Raw genomic sequence first — 17,421 nt, 5'->3', positions numbered from 1 at the left:
CTGCAGCAGTGACCCCTCCCGGATGCACCGAACAACTTCTTGCATGTTTCTGCATGTTTTGAGGCACAAAACAAGGAAGCAAGGAAGACCACCTTCTCCCCAAAATGACTTAGTCTTTCCACCGCCGACGCCAGGAAGACTCTGCAGAGTCAATCTGAGCAAGGTGTCGGGCCCCGACAACATACCTGGCTGTGTACTCAGGGAATGTGCCGACCAACTGGCAGATATTTCAGATATCTTCAACACATCCCTGAGCACAACGGTGGTACCTGCATGCCTCAAAACCACCAACAAAGAAATCAATTGTGTCCTGTCTCAATGACTTCCGGCCTATAGCACTCACACCCATCATGATGAAGAGCTTTGGGGGGCTGGTAATGAGGCACATGAAAGCACAGCTCCCCAAGTAAGTGGACCCTCTTCAGTTTGCTTACTGCACAAACCGGACCACAGACGACGCCATCTCCACTACCCTCCACCTGCCGTCAGAATGCTGTTCACCAACTTTGTTTCAGCATTCAACACAGTCACCCCCTTAGAAGTTGGAAAGGAAGCTGAACTTTCTAGCCATGAACACTTCCTCCCATAACTGGATCCTGGACTTCCGGATGGACAGGCCTCATTCTGTCTCCATAGGGCGCAACACCTCCAGGGTTCTCAAACCTAGCATAGGCACCCGCCAGACATGTGTGCTCAGCCCACTGCTGTTCACTATGCTGACTCATGACTGGGCTGCCCGACACAGTTCAAAACACATCTTCAAGTTTGCAGATGATACAACAGTGGTGGGTCACAGCAGTAATAATGATGAGTCGTCACGCTTGGTGGATTGGTGTCAGGACAACAACCCTCCTGCCGACTGCCAGAAGGCTTCATAAGAGCACCCAAACCATCACCTTCAGATACTGCAACAGCTTCTTCCTTCAGGAAGTCAGGCTCCTCAACACCCTGCCGCCCCCCTAAGGACTGAAGTTGAGTAAGATACAAATAACATCAAATGTATTTTACTCTGGATTAAATGGCTGACAACCAACACGATCATAATAACTTCCTTCCATAAAACCCACAGCTGCAGCACGGCTTATAAGAGTATTCATTAAATGAAATCACATTGTGAATTATCAAAGGAAATAACTGATTTATTTGATTTAGTTTTGCAATAGACTAATTTCTTTTTGTTCAACACAATCTGTGTACATGGGTGCCCGCATCCATGTCAGAAGTGTCTGTGAATACAAAACACGGTCTAAGATGCCATGGCTTTAGTCAAAAAGCTATAAAAATCAACACCTGAATTATATTTTTACATTTTGTTTTGCAGTCACTGGAAATGGCAAAAACTCGACCAATGCACTCACCCTCCTAAAGTCTATTATTGCCACTATTTCTAATCCTTTTAAAAACCCTACGGTCCAAGTCTGAAACTTGAAGGGTGCCATTAACTTCACTTTTCAAATGTGATGAAAGAAGCTGACAGATTGGAGTTTAAGCACAGCGCCAGACTGGATGTGCTGGATGGCAAGAATGTATGCTCAGAGCTCTGACTTGGCAATCCATTCTTCTATGAAACAGACCAAGTATGCTGGTTATGAACGAAAGAAAAGGCCAAACAAAAATCACTATTTATAGTATGCAAAATAGATAGAAAATGTGCAATTTATTTTGGGTAAGACAGTCGATGAATTAGCCTAAAAATGCTCTGATACAAATGTTCATGTTTCATGGGGCATAGAATATTTTCCCTGAGGGACGTCCAGGAAGCAGTTCTTCGTCCAGCTCCATTTGTTTAGGACCTTGTTCAAAAACCTTTAGATGGTCATGTTTACACAACTCAGTCCCCAGCTTTCAAACCAGATGGACGAGAGCTCCTACTGGCAACCTATCTGTTAAGCAATGCCTCCAATCAACATACAGGACATGGAACAGAGTAATTAATACCAGCTGCCAAATGGCTTGTATTTCAGTAGAAATGTGAAGTTCTCTGTTTGATCGCATGCCAGCAGCTGTTAACACTGTGCAGGAATGTATTTTGTTTGTTTTTGTTGCTGTTCTGTGCCGATTTCTAATAAATAAATCACATTTTGTGGATTCTGTTGTTGATACAATTCAGTCTCTACAGTGTGAACACATGCAGAGCTGCCTTCTCAACTAATGCTCACATACAAGTAACACACACTCTTTTTCTGCGCTCCCATCCTTTGATGTCCCTACGTATAATATTTAAAGGGATTTCAGCAGCTCAGTGTGATGCATTTACCAATGTAGCAGTGGCTTATTAGTTAATCTCGTTACAGTGCACAGTGTAAGACTTTATTTTTCGATATCTTGAATAAAAGTGTCAGACTCCTCCACACAGTGAAGGTGACAGAGACGCCACACTTTGCTTTCGTGGAATCTTCTCACATCCCATTTTTCTTTGTATTGAATTTGTGGCATTTTTATCACACTTCTGACATGTGAGAAAACTGAATGTTGGGGGTTTTTAAGAATGCATTTTACAAGTTAACACCATTCTTTCAACATTACTGCCCACACATAAATCTGGTCGGCTTGTCTTTGAATAGCATACAATTCCCACTATCTTTTGTTTGAAGTGAAAATTAAAGTTACCTGGAATCACAAAACCGATCTGTCCTATTTGCTTCGGGATATCCAATTGTCCACATGTGATTTGTTACCTGGCCCACTGTTTGCGGGATTAATACTGTCAGACACCTGTGAAATCCCAACTACTCATCAGTTTTTGCTGGCTACGGCCAGAGGGTTGGGTTCAAATCACACTGATGGCGATGGTGATACCCAGTTAATCTGTGTTTGGTTTCTTTGCAAACCATGTGTGATTTTAGGATTTATTTTCCGGCGGTTTTCATTTAAACCTACAACAAATAAAGTGAACAACAGCAATTCTTGAAGTCCTGTGTTCGGTTTATGCTTGCCATTCTCCTCACAAATGGCGGTTTAAGTCACAATAGCTGGTGCGTCGGGGGGGCTTTGGTGTTCTTTCAGTTGTTTTTTCCAGTGTGGCCGCGAGAGGCATGTTTGAGTAATCAGAAGAGTTGCATAGAAAAGCGCAAACAGGGCGTCGCTACAAGTGTTTGTACGAGCCATCAAAACATAAGAAGGTTACTATTGTAAATGTTACAAAAACCGTCTAAAGTGAAAAAGAGAAGTTGATACTGTGTAGTTACATTTGTGTTTGCATCTTCGAGAGCCTTTCCTGCAGTGTTGAGGTGCCAATTTCTAAACATTGACACCTACTGTTAAAACAAAGAAAACTGTAGTGAGTCCAGGGGGCCTGAAGTGTACAGTGAACAATTTGCCCAATACAAGCATAATAGCAGCTTTAAAGCCCCCTCTGCTTGTAATAATAATAAAAGAAATAATCTAGTTTTTACCTTTCAAAGATGTCGGTTTTTATTTGTTACAAGACAAATGAGGGAAATCAGCTATTAGTGCTGAGGCTGAAGATATGTGCTTTGAGTCTGTAGAGCACCACACAAAACTTTAGAGAGGCGAGGTCAGGCAGGTCAGGACAGAATACCGGAGAGACTAATCCTGACTGTTGGGAGGGGCTGTACAGCTATTTTGCATGCAAAGCACAAGCTACAAGGAGAACTTATCTGCGGGTTATCAGGCACTAGCCACAAGCCAATGGGGCTGGGCCCTGGCCCCAGCCCAAGCATAAGGCTGCTAGTGTCTGCCTCTTCAACTTTGGGAGCGGCCCCTGGCGAACTCCTCCTCAAAGCTTGATATCTTCGCATTTCTTGGCGTTTGGTGATGAGAGTGGGGATAGGATAATATATTCGTAGATCCCCGTTCACTGCATGAGAAAAAAAGCAGTCATGTCTAAGCTATTTTAATGTTGAGAGAGGTTTTTGGTCCTTTCCCATGGCCAAACACAAAACAACTTTGAGGAAAATGGATGAGTTTTTAAGGGATTAGTAACTGCTTGACAGCGACTTTAAGGTCAGTAGTGGAGAAATATCTGTCTGAAGTTTGCTTATATTGGTTATCATGAGCCCAGAGGATATTACTGCTTATTGATCGACCTTTCCATTTTAACAAGAAGTGTGTTTTATTACTCTTATGAAAGTGGTCCTTGGCTGTGTAGTTATGTTAGCAGTTGACTTTGATGGTGGATTGTAATGAGTGAAAAAAATAAAGGAAGCAGAGATTCATTTGTTCACCCCCCCCACACACACACACACATACACACACAAATCCCAAACAGAAAGATGAATCCTGCAGACACACAGATCTCTGAAAAGTGCCTTGATTGGAAACAGAAAATGATCTCATGCAGGCAGCAGATTACAAAGCTGGCAAAGCTGCTGCTTTTAGACATTTGTGAAGACACTGGGGGATGGTCGTGGATTTACCACAAAGACGTCCCAGCTGACTTTACAGATATCTCTCCAAATGTCCTTGATATCTTCCTCTCTTTCTCCCACACTCTTTGCTTCTCGCCTCCTGTCTCTCTATAGAAAGGATATTTTTGTCACACGTCCTCATTAAATCATAGACCAGCACGACTTTGTAAGTTGAGAAAATGCCTACAAAGAACACGCGTACACACTATTGTAAATGAACAAGCACAGTACACAGGGAGGGCTTGCTTAATCCCTAGTTAATGAAAAGAAGATGGCTGGGTCCAGCAAACTCTTACAGCTTGCCAGTTGGTACAAATCCCCTGAGAAATTAAAGCTACTTGCAGAAAACGCCATTTTTTTCTCTCATCAATATCCAATAAAAAACACAATTATGGTGATGAAAAAGTAAACTTGATGAACTGTATTTAAAGTTGAAATAATCTGTTTCCAGCTGTCATAGAACCCATGAAATAAAGAAACAACAACATGTGTTTCTTATCCTTTGCACATGAGAAAGAGTCTGAAGTGTCAACTTTAATTACACACAATTAAGCAAAGTCACACAGAGAGAGAGAGAGAGATAATAGATGCGAAAAGAATTCTGAGCGCTAGACCGGCCATGCTGTCAGGACAAATGGCCCACTTTCTTGTCAGTGTCAACAAATGGTGGTCGAGAGAATTGGACTGACTAATAGGAAGAGGTCTATTACTGTATTCTCTTTGCCTGAGACGGCACAGTCTCAGGCAAAGAGTTTAATACGTTTTATATAGATGAGTGCTAAAACTTTAGAAAAGATATGTCATTATCTTTTTTTGTATGGATACATGTGCAGAGTCCTTTGTACATTCTGTTTATACGCTGCATCATTCAGTACTCATTATCTCAGAGCGTGAAGTGCATCCTGAACCTTAATACTTTAGTGGGTGTCAGCACAGAGGCTGAAAGGAAGCTGGAACGATATGCCAGTGGCAAACTCTTAGTCAATGATGCATATATGATTTCAGTGTTTGAGAGCATTTGATGTAAACTGCTCCCTTGACTTTTTTGTAAAGTGAATGGAGTTCCTTGTATTGAAAAAAGCTTTAGAAAATCTATTACACTTTAGTCTATTTGGAAGCCTTTGTTTTGTTTTCATGACACAGCTGCTGTTTGATTCTGTTTCAGTGCTCGTATCAACCTCTTTCAAAGCCATGGAAGACATCTGTGGAACATGTTCACCTAAAAAAACAAACAAAAAAATAAATAAAAAGTCAAACTTATTGGCTATTCTATAATCAATAATTCTGTATTTTTGTTAGTGGCTTCAATGTACTGCTCTGTATTCGGGTACTAACGGTACTCGGGAAATAAACCCTTGGCCTGGGCAAGGCCTGTGATGTGGTTGTGCAGGTGCTACACAGAAGGCTACAAAAACACTGGCTGCTGGCCCCAGGCAAAGTTAGCAGATGACAGTATCCAGATTGGTGGAGATCAACTCAGAGGTGCAAATGATGGGTGGAGTTAAACAGTGTATTCATGAGAATACACTAGCAAAAGCTGCAATAATGTTGCTGGAAATATAAATAGGAAATTATCTTGAACCAAAGTTTAAAATATGGAGAGCATCTTTATTAACTGACTGTTTCTAAACTATGAATTACTGGATTGATAAACATTATATTGAAAGATTTAAGAATAACACAGGTTGACCTGTCCAGGGTGTAGCCTGCCTCTCACACACTGACAGCTGGAATAGGTTCCAGCCCCCGAGACCCTGAATTGGATTAAGCAGCTACAGAAAATGGATGGATGAACGGTAACATGGTTTATGTACTTAGAACCATTGGGAGGAATGTCTAGCATGTAGGAGTGCATTTAATAGATGATTCCCTGAAGAGAGAGAAACTTACAAGGAGCACTCCGTGGGAAAGAAAAACAGTGCGGGCAGGTCAGAATGCTCTTTTTCTGACATGAGCAAAACCAGGAGGAGAAGAGGGAGGGGAAGGGATGAAAAGAAGTAAGAGCGGGGAAGATACCAGACCGACTAACCCTCTGCTCCTCCATCTCCCCCTGCACGTGGGTCCCACCAAGGAGAATAAAATGTTTAAATTTCATCTGCAGGATGACCTTGACTCTCTGAGAGCGGAATTACATTTCTGTGGAGAAGGGCAGGTATTCGAGTGGCAAGACTGAATGAGATCATGTGGGACATGATTAGAAAATACAGAGCAGCACAGGGAGGTCTACAATACATAATGGATTACAACTGGCTTACTTCAGGGGATGTCAGTCTTTGTCCTGGTGGGTAATTCAATGGGAAACTCTAAACGCATATAAAACAACAACAAAATAAACCCAACATATCAAATTAAACCCCGCTGAGGTCTGACAGCTCGGTTTATCATGTCAACGTTACCTGGAAGTCAATTTAAATACCATTTCCTCATGAGTCTTATCTGCAGGCATCGGTTCAACAATAACTGTTGAATAGATAGCATAACACAGAGCCATGCTGATAACTGTTCTGAAACTTTTTTGTTTTTTTCTCATCATGCTGAAATCAGTGATCACCAGTGTTGTGCAAGTGTCGCCCGTCAGGAAAACACTACTGCATGCAGCTCGGCCAAAATCATTTCTATTTCACAATCTCCTCTCACGTCCTAATTCCCTTTGGAGACAGAAAATAGTACACAAAGGCTCATCCTGCTGCAGCGCTTTTAACATACAGTACTTGTTTGTTTTGTTCGTTGCAAATGAGGAAAAAGGCAATTCCATTGACCTTGTCCTTTCTCTCAAAACAGTTGTCAAACACGAAGCTGGCTCACACAGACTGCTCCCAGCCTACGGTAGCCTGTAGGCTTTTACTTTGGGTGAAATAAACCCGTCTACGATGACTGTTTAGCCGAAGAAGGGGAATAACTCACAGCCGCATCCACCTGTTTCGTGTGAATGTGTTTGTTTGAATGTATCAATGTCTCAGTGTAAGCACACAGGCATGTCTATCCACAGTTTCCCTGAGTGAACATCTAAATTATGCTAATTGAGCAATCTGACGGAAACTCGGTTACTAGTGTGACTTTAAAGATTCATTTGATGGGTGTTGAGCTCTCAAAGAAATGGCTGACACGTTTGACTAAAAATAGTAGTTTTTACCTGAATTGACATAAATAAGAGACAAAGGAGCATTTTGGAGATTATCTCGCTTGTCCATTAAGTCACATCAATGGCATTTCAGAAAACTCTTTCATTGGAGAATAAGCACACTGTAATAGATCTGTTTTTTTTGCAATGTACTAAGGAGACTCATTATCCAAAGAAAACATCCAGTTTTTTCTTTACTCCTTGTTTTGCACTCATCTTTCCAATAATTGCTCCGTGCATGTCGATGCTTCTAATATGTATCTTCTCCACTGTTTTGCATTTAATTCACTTTTGTACAAAAAGAAAAGAAAAGAAAAGAAAAGGAACTGTTATCGTTATAAATTGGTTTGTAGACTGAGTGGAATAAAAACCACTCCACAATCCCACGGCTAAACACCAGCTGGATCTCAGATTATGCCACGCATGATTGTCACCAGCAAATTATTTCATGATTTATGTAACATAAAAATGCTCAGACGCAGATATGAACTGCTCACAGTGAGTAATATACATGCCAGGGATACGGGATAGGTTAATGCAGTGGCTGTTTAAATCATTTTGCTGACTGCTGTAGGTAGTCCAAACTTAAGTCTGCTAAATTGGGATGGGTATGATCTTTGTTTCCTGCTTCTAATCTCATGCCCAGATGGGACAAAGTCCTATTTATCTCTAACTGCTTCAACTGCAGATGCAAGGGAAACTTTTCTTTGACGAACGTAAACAAATGATTGTAAATTCTCAAAGTTCCCACTGGCTCTTACAGCATCGTCATTATCCACTGCAGCTGTTAATTAACTGATAGCGTATCCTGCTATGACATGTGTTTGGACTCTCTGTAAAGACTCTGTTAAGGCTGACTGCTCTTTTGACTAGGACTAATCATCTATGGTTGTATTTGAATTGCTTAACATATGCATATCTGGTTTGGGTAGTTAGTATATGGGTGTAACATAGTGTCCCTCATGAGGACCTCTACTTTCTACACCCAACTCCCTTTCCTACTGCTTTGGGTGTGGTAGAAAATCACATTTAGTCGTAGTAATTCTATGGGTGATAATCTTTAAACTGTCATCATGATATTGTTAAGGTATTAGAATGCACACAGTACAGTCTGGGTTTTGCCTTTCCAAAGAGAGGACAGAAGGTGAAGCTTTCTTTTACTCACTGCCTTTTTGAAATGTTCATGCTCCCCTGCTTCTTATCATCTGTAAAAGTATGGGAAATCGGATTTATAGTCTCTTCACACCAGAAGTGTCTCCTTGTCTTTATTTTCACATAATCATGTGCTAATCTGATTTGTGTAATCTTGCGGCCTGGAACCTGATACACCCTTGGCTCTGTCTTTTCTGATGAGGTAAGATGTATGTGATTGTGCTGACAAGGCTCCATATCAACCAGTTTTGTGGCAGAGCAACCGGACAATCTGTTTCTCATCTTCGACTTAAGCTGCTGGAGCAGTTCCTCTTCGTTAGACCTGATAAGTTGGAGGAGACTTTTTTTTATCCCTTTGCTGCAGATTCTCACTCTCTCATACAAACACACGTATACATACGCACACACGAATGGATGCATGCATAAAGAGATGTGCGGGGAAGGATTTTTACGCCTGTGGTAGAAAAGAGATTTCAGCATTCATGAAAACAGGCACCTGCAGAAAAGACATCTTTGAGTTAGGAGACATCTGCTCCACATCTATCTGTAATTGTCTGGTGATGGAACAGGCAGAGTCCATTTATCACCCAGCCTCCACTGCAGAGGAGATGACATATCCTCCAACACCTCCACCCACACCTCCACGGATCTCCTCTGATGCCTCTGTAGCACAGCTTCTCCAGTGTTCACCTCTTCTCCGAAGAACCTTCGCTGTTTGTCCTCCTCCTTGTCATACTCATTCTTTGCTATTTATAATCTGTTCCTCTCACCTCTCCCTGCAGGTCTCACCACTCTTCTATTCCTCCCTTTTTGGAAAGCCTGCACTTCCTTTATCCGGCCCTACTGTCCATATTTTCTCTAATGACTCTCTCATCTGCCACTCTGCCCTTCCTGACCTCCTCTCCTCCTTTAAATCTAACATGCCATTTGTCCAACTGCAAAAAGCTGTCACCCAAACCTCAGTGTTCTAAAATTACAACTATCAATTATTTAATCATCACTATATTTCATCTCAACACTCACGCAGTAGTTGTTTTAACCCAATAATCCCTCATTTACTATTCTATTTACTATTAGTGTCCGCATCTCAACCAATACAGGATTAGTGCTTGGATCTGTGGTGGTAGATTCTCCGAATAGCAAATTACATTTTTTTCATGTGAAGTGCCACACATTTAATCTGACACACAGACCCTGCAAATATGTCAATATGTGAGCAAAAGTGATAAACAGCTAGTTCCTGCCTTCCACTGTTGGTTGGCTATTGTTAAGATAGACAGGCTATCACTTTTCAAACGGCATTTGTTTCCATTCCACTTCAAAGAAAAAGTCAATTGTTACCAAATGGGTAGTTCCTGAAACAGAATGCACTGTTTTTCTCTGGGACTCATTTAAGATGGACTCTAGTAACGAGGAAAAAATCTGAAATTCCTTTTGGACTCATGGACAAGTTGGACCCCCAGCTAAAATAGAGAGGAAACACCTTTATAATCAGTACACAATTCTACAGCATCTGTAAAAGGGTGAGTTAGTGAACATGGCATCGCACATCTGTGAATGCACCATTAATGCTGAATGATAAAAGGGTTTTGGAGCAAAGTGTGCTCCCATACAGTCAGAATCATATTCAGTGAGGGCCTTGCTTACAGTTTATCAGCAAGATAATGGCAAACCACATGCTGCACATATTACAGCGGTTTGCTCTGGAGCAAAAGATTCCTGCTGCTAAGCTAGAATGCAGTCACGGCTTATCACCCACCGAAAACATTTAGCACACAGGTTGTTTTTTAGGTTCATTTCAATTCAGGATTTAAAACATTTGAAAATGATTGCATTTAAATTTTACACAGTACTACCTAGAGTATTCAACACTATAAAATATGAAACCCTAAAAACCAGGCAGAACAGCAGCAGACCAGTAAGTCCTTAGACACCAGGACCTAAACATGAAGAATATTTATAGCAAAGCTTATAGCCTGAGGCTAAAGGTGCACTGGATGACATTTCACTGGAAAGCATTTCACATTTTCTGACTGTTATTTTTGGCTTAACGGGGACAAGGCAGCAGCCAAGGAAGCACACAATACTGCTGATAAATGTGCTGCAAATAAAACAACAAGCTAATCATCAGAAGACTAGCTTGATGAAGTTTCCACACATCTGCGTATGATTCTTATCTTAGCAGGGTAGAAAATAGACTAACTCTTAAACTTCCTATCCTTAAGTTGTTGCAAGCTTAAAAATGATTCATTGTGCGTTGTTAAAAGCAGTTATAAGTCAGAAGTTTCACTCATAAGATTTCTTTCTCCAATCTACCAAATGTCCATCATCTTTTACAAATACTTAAGTGTTACCGTACATCAACCAAAAAGTTGAAATGCCTGTTATCAAAAGTTCATTAAGTTGAAAATCCTCAGTGTGGTTTCAAGATTTTTGGATCTATATCCACCGCTTAAATCGCACTCACTGAGAGCTGTTTCCACTGTTAGACAAAAAAAAAAAAAACCTAATCAGAGTGTAGGTGTGATAACGTATGGGGATGTCAGCTTCCAGTGTCAAAAACATTTCAATCATCTCACTCAATCAATATGACAAACATTCAGTTTATTACTTCCAGCAAATGTTCCTGTGGCTTCTCCTCTGAAAAAAAATGACAGTTTTATGAGTCACTGATTCATTAAAGCAAAGCCCAAAGAAAACAACTGCCATGAACCCAATCATCTTGGCCACATTTAATTACCCTACCCTGCACATACCGTTCAATGTTATACTGTATATTACATTTGTAGGCCAATCATTTGTTACATAACTAACATATTACTTTTCATAAAGAACGCCACCGTTTTGTTTAAATAACACTTATTTTATGTTTTATGGAATGATTATATTTGCCTTCCTGTGATCTTATGTAGCTGTAAAGCACTTCAAATTGCCTTGTGTACGAATTGTGCTCTACAAATAAACTTGCCTGGCCTTGCCTAATGCATTTTCATTTTTTCTTAATTTTTCTTCCTGCTCCTGATTTTAATCTGCAGCTCGTAGCTCATTCATTCTAAAATGACCACTGTTTAAAAAGTACATGTGCACAAAGCCAAAGGAGAGAACGAAGTACAGATAGGTAAGTATGCTGTCAGAAATCGACAGAAAGTGTTGTGTAATTCCCAGCTGGTAACCTGCAGGACAGGTGGTGTTTATCAGAGATGCACGTGTGTTTGTGTGTGGGTGTAGAGCGGTCACATAGGTCAGGGCCGGTTGTGAAGAACTTCTCCCTCGTCTTTCCTACTATTCTTCGCCACTTTTCTCAACCTGCACCTGTGCTCTCTCATTCTTTCCCTGAAGCAAGACTTTGTCGACTGCCTCCATATTAAAATGGCAGGCCCGAATAGGATAAATCAGGCACCTATTTTTACCTGGCTTCAGGCGGGGTGATCACACCTACAATTCATAACAGCACCCAACAAGCTTCCGGAGGCATATTAAGAGCTGACACCTGGCTCGATGGGGGAGGACGCTGAGGCTGAGCAGGGAGGTCATTGGGATTTCATTGAGAAAGAAGCAAGGAAATATAAGAAAGGAAAGAAAAATAGGAAGCACTAATTCTGTTCTTGAATTTGGAGAAGCCAAATTTATATTTGATGATATAAATCAGTCTTTTTTTTTCAGTTGTATGAAAGCCTCCAACCTTGCAAGAGTGATAGACAATTTTGTTGATACAGTTTTATCCAATAAATTCAGCAATGGTTATTTCAGGAAAAAAAGAAAATACTGATAAAAAATGGTAGAAAATTTCATGAAGCCATCTCTCTGAAACAAGTCCATTTATTTATCCATGTATTTGTAGTCTTATCTATAACTTTCAAACTGGACAAATAATTACAACAATTGAATTGAATCTGTGTGTAGATCTAAAACGGTTTATTTTACCAACATCAAGATACATATTTTTATTTATCGGCCATACCAGGGCAGCTACAACTCTAAATACATGACTTATATAAGTTAGCTTGTATTATAGCTAACATGTTTTCTATCTTCATATCCAGCACAGAAAAGGCTATAAGAATTCATTTGAAACTGCCTTCACCACCTGCTGAGACAAAATCAAATATTTGCTCTCATTTTTGCTCTCCTTGTGTATCGAGCCCCTCTTACTTTGCTCTTTAGCTGCTAAGCTTCTGTTGCTAGCTACATGCTAGCTTTGTGTCTAAAATGTGGTGCTCAGCTGTCATCGTTTGGATTTGTTTCCTTTTTAAAAATTTTTCTCATTGTAGTCAACTTTTCGTTCACTTATGGTTTTATTTCAAAGTTTCGTCCCTGCTAATTTCTGTTACTTTTGCTTCCTCTGCTCGTTTCATCAGCTGTTTTGCGTTTAGCCGATTACTTCACTGCTCCCTACCTCCTGCCATCAACACCTGGTTGCAGTCATGACAAACTGTTTATGCGTACTCCCCTGTTTCTGCCATTCTTTGCCAGATTGCCTATGTTCTTTGTGACTCGCATTATAGCCTTGATATTTCATGTTAATTCTAGAAGGGGCACGGCCTAAGATTGTTTCCTGTTGGAAATAAGTTGCTACCATGTTGCATTTGGGTCCTCATTCTGTCACCCTTCACATAAGTAAGTACTTTACTCTGAGTTTGCGTTCTGTAAATAATAAAATAACTTTTTTATTTCTAGCTTGTCACAGTAAATAGTGACACGCACAAGCCCGTGAATTATCAAAAGCCCATTTCGAAAAGGAGAGGTGATATTAACAGCACTTCTAGAGTCACTTCAAAACACAGGTGATGGTTCCTTTTGGGTTTATCAAAACAGCGATTCAACTCGAGGTGATTTAAAAAAAAAAAAAAAGGTGCAGCATGATATCAGAGTATCATTGGTAGTCAGAAGACAGAGTTGAATTTCTATAAGAACTAAGTCTCTGAATGTACCAGTTAAAGCAAATAAGAATAGTCCAAGCACATTCCATTAACTGAACTTCCTCAGAAACTGCTTCGAGCTGAAATAACTTTCATATCAAATGCATTTTACTGATGTAATAAATGGTTGCAACATGACCAGTGCAGCAGCTGCTTTCATGCCGTTCGTGTCTGATCTCTGGTGTGGTAATTGAGGTCATGTGTCTGACAATAGGAAACTCACATCAAAAACTAGTACAGGGAAGAAAGTGCTATTAATCACACAGACAAGCCGTCACCACCAACACACACAGGCACACACGCTGACCATGGTTAATGAGCTTTAGCAGTGTCTCCACAAACATGACTGATAGAGTAACGGAAGGCTGGCTATGTGTACATATATATTTAGAGGGTTGTTTTCAGGACCTTGGGTCGTTAGGAAACAACCGATGTTAGTCTTCAATTAACTATCCAGGCCATGGTGAACCGGGACATTACTTCACCAACACAATGTCCCAGTTTTTGGAGAACTCCGTTTTATTGATTTAGTATTAATGTGAGAATCCACTCTGCCAGGGTTACTGCTTTATGTAAGTTTTGTGTGTATGGGATTTGTCGTGTTTTTTTAAGCTGCATAGGCAGTGTTTGATTATGTGAGAGATTTGGTTTTCCCAAATCTGAAAGATTCAAATGAGATGTCAGGTCATGAGGATGAGGAGCTCACAGCTACACTCACACACTGCTATATTCAACAGGGTGACGCTGTTTTCTTTCGTGATGCAGTCCAAGGTTATTTAAAGAAAAATCTGAAAAAGTAATCCTGTCTTCAATTGTGTTTTACACAAATATTTGAGGCATACACAGCTAAGTCTAAAAACAACTGGTGGCAGCTGTGGCCCAATCAGGAGGGAAGCAGAAATGATCAGCCTGGCTTCTCCCGGAATATGGAGGAAAGCAGCAGTCAGGCAAATGGTGAGGACATGGATCATCAAACTCTCCTGTGAGCTCATTACTCCCTGCAAAAGGGCAGGATGTTTCCATGAGCCCAGGAAGAGATTAAGAAAGATGACTCTGATTTCAAGTTTTTGCCAATGGAATCAATTTCTTTCCCTAAAAACTGATGGTCCTGGGCCAAGCTGAAACAATTACCCGATGCAATTGAATCACTTTAGATCTTCACAGCCCGATGTAATCACTGTGCTCCCATTTGAAAGGGAGAGGGAAAAAAAAGATGGGGGATGGATTTTGAACAAGTTCAGACAATCAGATTTTTAGTCCCACATGGAGCGAATCAGATGTTTTACTGTCGTTTCAACATGTGAACCAACAGAAAAAGCAGCAGTAGCTCTAAAGAAATTACAAATTAAGATAAGAAATTATTATTGATTCACTATAAGAAGTAGTGACAATATGTTATGACTGTAGTTATCTAAATAGTGAGCTCATCATTTATGAGACTTAGAAAAAATACAAACATGAGCAGGATGGCTCTTTCATTTAAGCATATGAAGCAGGGCTTAAAGGAAAAAGTCCTGTATAGACCTGTGTTTCTGCTGGATTTTAGGTAAAACATGTTGAATGACAACCCATTTTACAAACAGCAGCACCCTCTGGTCAAAATTAAAGTTACTTGAAGCTCCACATGTCCAATTGGTCATGGCTCAATAGGTTTCAATTGGTCTGGCCTATTTTTGTGACTCCTTGTGGCACATTGTTAAGCACTGTCTCCCTGGTAAGAATCAATGACTGTATCGTTTCCTGGTAAGAAACATGACTGCAGGGCTCCTGACTCTTTCTATTAGTAGCAATATTGCTCCTATAGGAGCACAGCTTAAATCAACTTTACCACATCAATTCAATTTTTAAGTTCTCCTATGTTGTTGTGAAGTAATCCAATTCACCTGGCATATGGGTGATTGGTCCATCAGTGCACGCACCCCCCCCCCCCCCCCCCCCCAATTCTTCATTATGAAGAATAATGAAAACAAATAAAGAAGAGGTCACTACATGATTACAGAGTTAAGATTTTTTTTTCTTGAATCTAATTTTTGAGTAAAAGGTTGAGTTAGTCTGCAGCCAGGGAAACTTCTCTGTGGCGGCAGAGGTGAATGAAGAGGGTTACATCATTTAATGCATATAATGATGTAATAGAGCAGTAGTTCAGTTTAATTCATGGAGGTGGAGCTCAAGTTTTTTTTATTTAATCGGCTGACTCATTAGTAAACATCACACTTAGTCAAACATTCTGAAAATATTCCTTTAGCTCAAAGACTATGATTATCCTCAAGTTCATACCTGCTATTCAATGTAAAGTACTGAACTCACTATTATAACTACATTTATTGACTGTATATAAATATAAACATCATCCACACTAGTGCTTTTATTTTCCTTTACCAGTTTACACAGAAGTTCCCTAAAGCTCTGCAGAAAAGCTGATGGAAAGTGCAGGTTCCCTGACATCAATCCACAGAAAACTGCCTTCATCTTAAATGAATCCTAAAGAGTTTACCAAGGGAAAGTGAAAAGAAGCAGCATAGCATTTTTCTCAGGGAATGTGCTGAATTGTTTAGCATCTTCTCATTAATTCACACTCCTCTTCACATTAGTATGTCAAATGGGTCTAAAAATGAAGAGTAATGCACTTCTCATGCGAGTGGGAACACTCTGTAATTTTATGTCATCCTGCAGAGGAGAAGCAACCTGGGATGAACAGTTATACGTGGCAGGGGTGTCCTTGGAAAAAGAAAGAGAAAGGAACAAATGGTCGGAACAAACAAAACAAATGGCAGAGGTCATTGTGGAGCCACTGGGGTGAAACGGCCGGGGGAGAGGAACTATTACTTATATTTGATATGAATCTATGAAAAAAAACAAGCACAAGAAAGAAAGAGATGGGTGGCTGACATATAGTGGCACTTTGAGCCAATCAAAAAGCTACAGTCTTGGTTCTTTGATTGTTTGACTGGAAAAACTTCAAGCGCTGTGCAGTTTAGTGACTGCTTCAGATAGAATAATGCTGATATTTATTCAAAGCAGCACTGTGATCAATGAACACTTAGTCACATTATATTGTTTGTCATGTGGGACGCATACTGTATACGGTGTTGCCAACATTCAGCTAAAACAGGCAGACGTGATCAAATGGCTGCAGACGACAGCGTGCGTCAATCTTGTTGAGTTACATTTAACGCAACTGCTAACATGAGAGCCAACAGGAAACTTAAAAAAAAAGGATAATTAAACAAGTGTCATCTCCTCGCCTACAAAGTGTGGGATCAGCAGCCTATTTTGTGTTTAAATGATCTGAGGTAAACAACTATTTACAGCCACTTTGTGCTGCTGCAAGCATTGGTAAAAGAGGACTTCAGATCCCAGGCATTAGCTGACAAAGTCTGACATACAACTGTGTCAAAATGCCGAAAAAAGTACAAATTTCTATTTATATAATTGTTTATGAGCAAAACATAGAGACATATTTGCAAACTGTGCTTCCAATAACAACAGAAAAAGTGCTGCTCTGGAGAAATTATAAATTGAAAGATTTGTAACAATGTGTAAACAGCAACTTCAGCCAGTATGAATGGAGATCACGCAACACTTTTCTTTAGTATCTATGTTTTGATCTTATACAGTACTGTGGATTGGTCATAAGCCACTCTTTATTTCTAGTTAAACTGTCAGGAAACGTGGTTCTGATACCAAAGTCACAATTACAATGATCCCCATGAAAGAAATAGCATATCAACTGTCAAAGTGTTGAATCTGGGCACACATTCAATTCTACTTTTCAATCATTTTTGCATAGTTTCCAATACTTGCTGCTGTACGCTGTTTTCAGTTAATACCGCAAGGAAAGAACAAGTTTATGGAACTC

The 17,421-nt window shown here is 40.2% G+C and overlaps 1 protein-coding gene across 7 annotated transcripts in view; it reads right to left on the bottom strand.

Moving 5' to 3' along the window:
* The window catches only part of astn1 (astrotactin 1), a 357,848-nt gene that overhangs the window by 133,108 nt on the left and 207,319 nt on the right, over positions 1 to 17,421 (bottom strand). The gene's annotated exons all lie outside the window — the stretch shown is intronic.

Source organism: Odontesthes bonariensis, chromosome 14 (genome assembly GCF_027942865.1).
Source record: "Odontesthes bonariensis isolate fOdoBon6 chromosome 14, fOdoBon6.hap1, whole genome shotgun sequence".
Classification (NCBI taxonomy): Eukaryota; Metazoa; Chordata; class Actinopteri; order Atheriniformes; family Atherinopsidae; genus Odontesthes; species Odontesthes bonariensis.
This window is presented reverse-complemented; position numbering and strand designations above follow the sequence as displayed.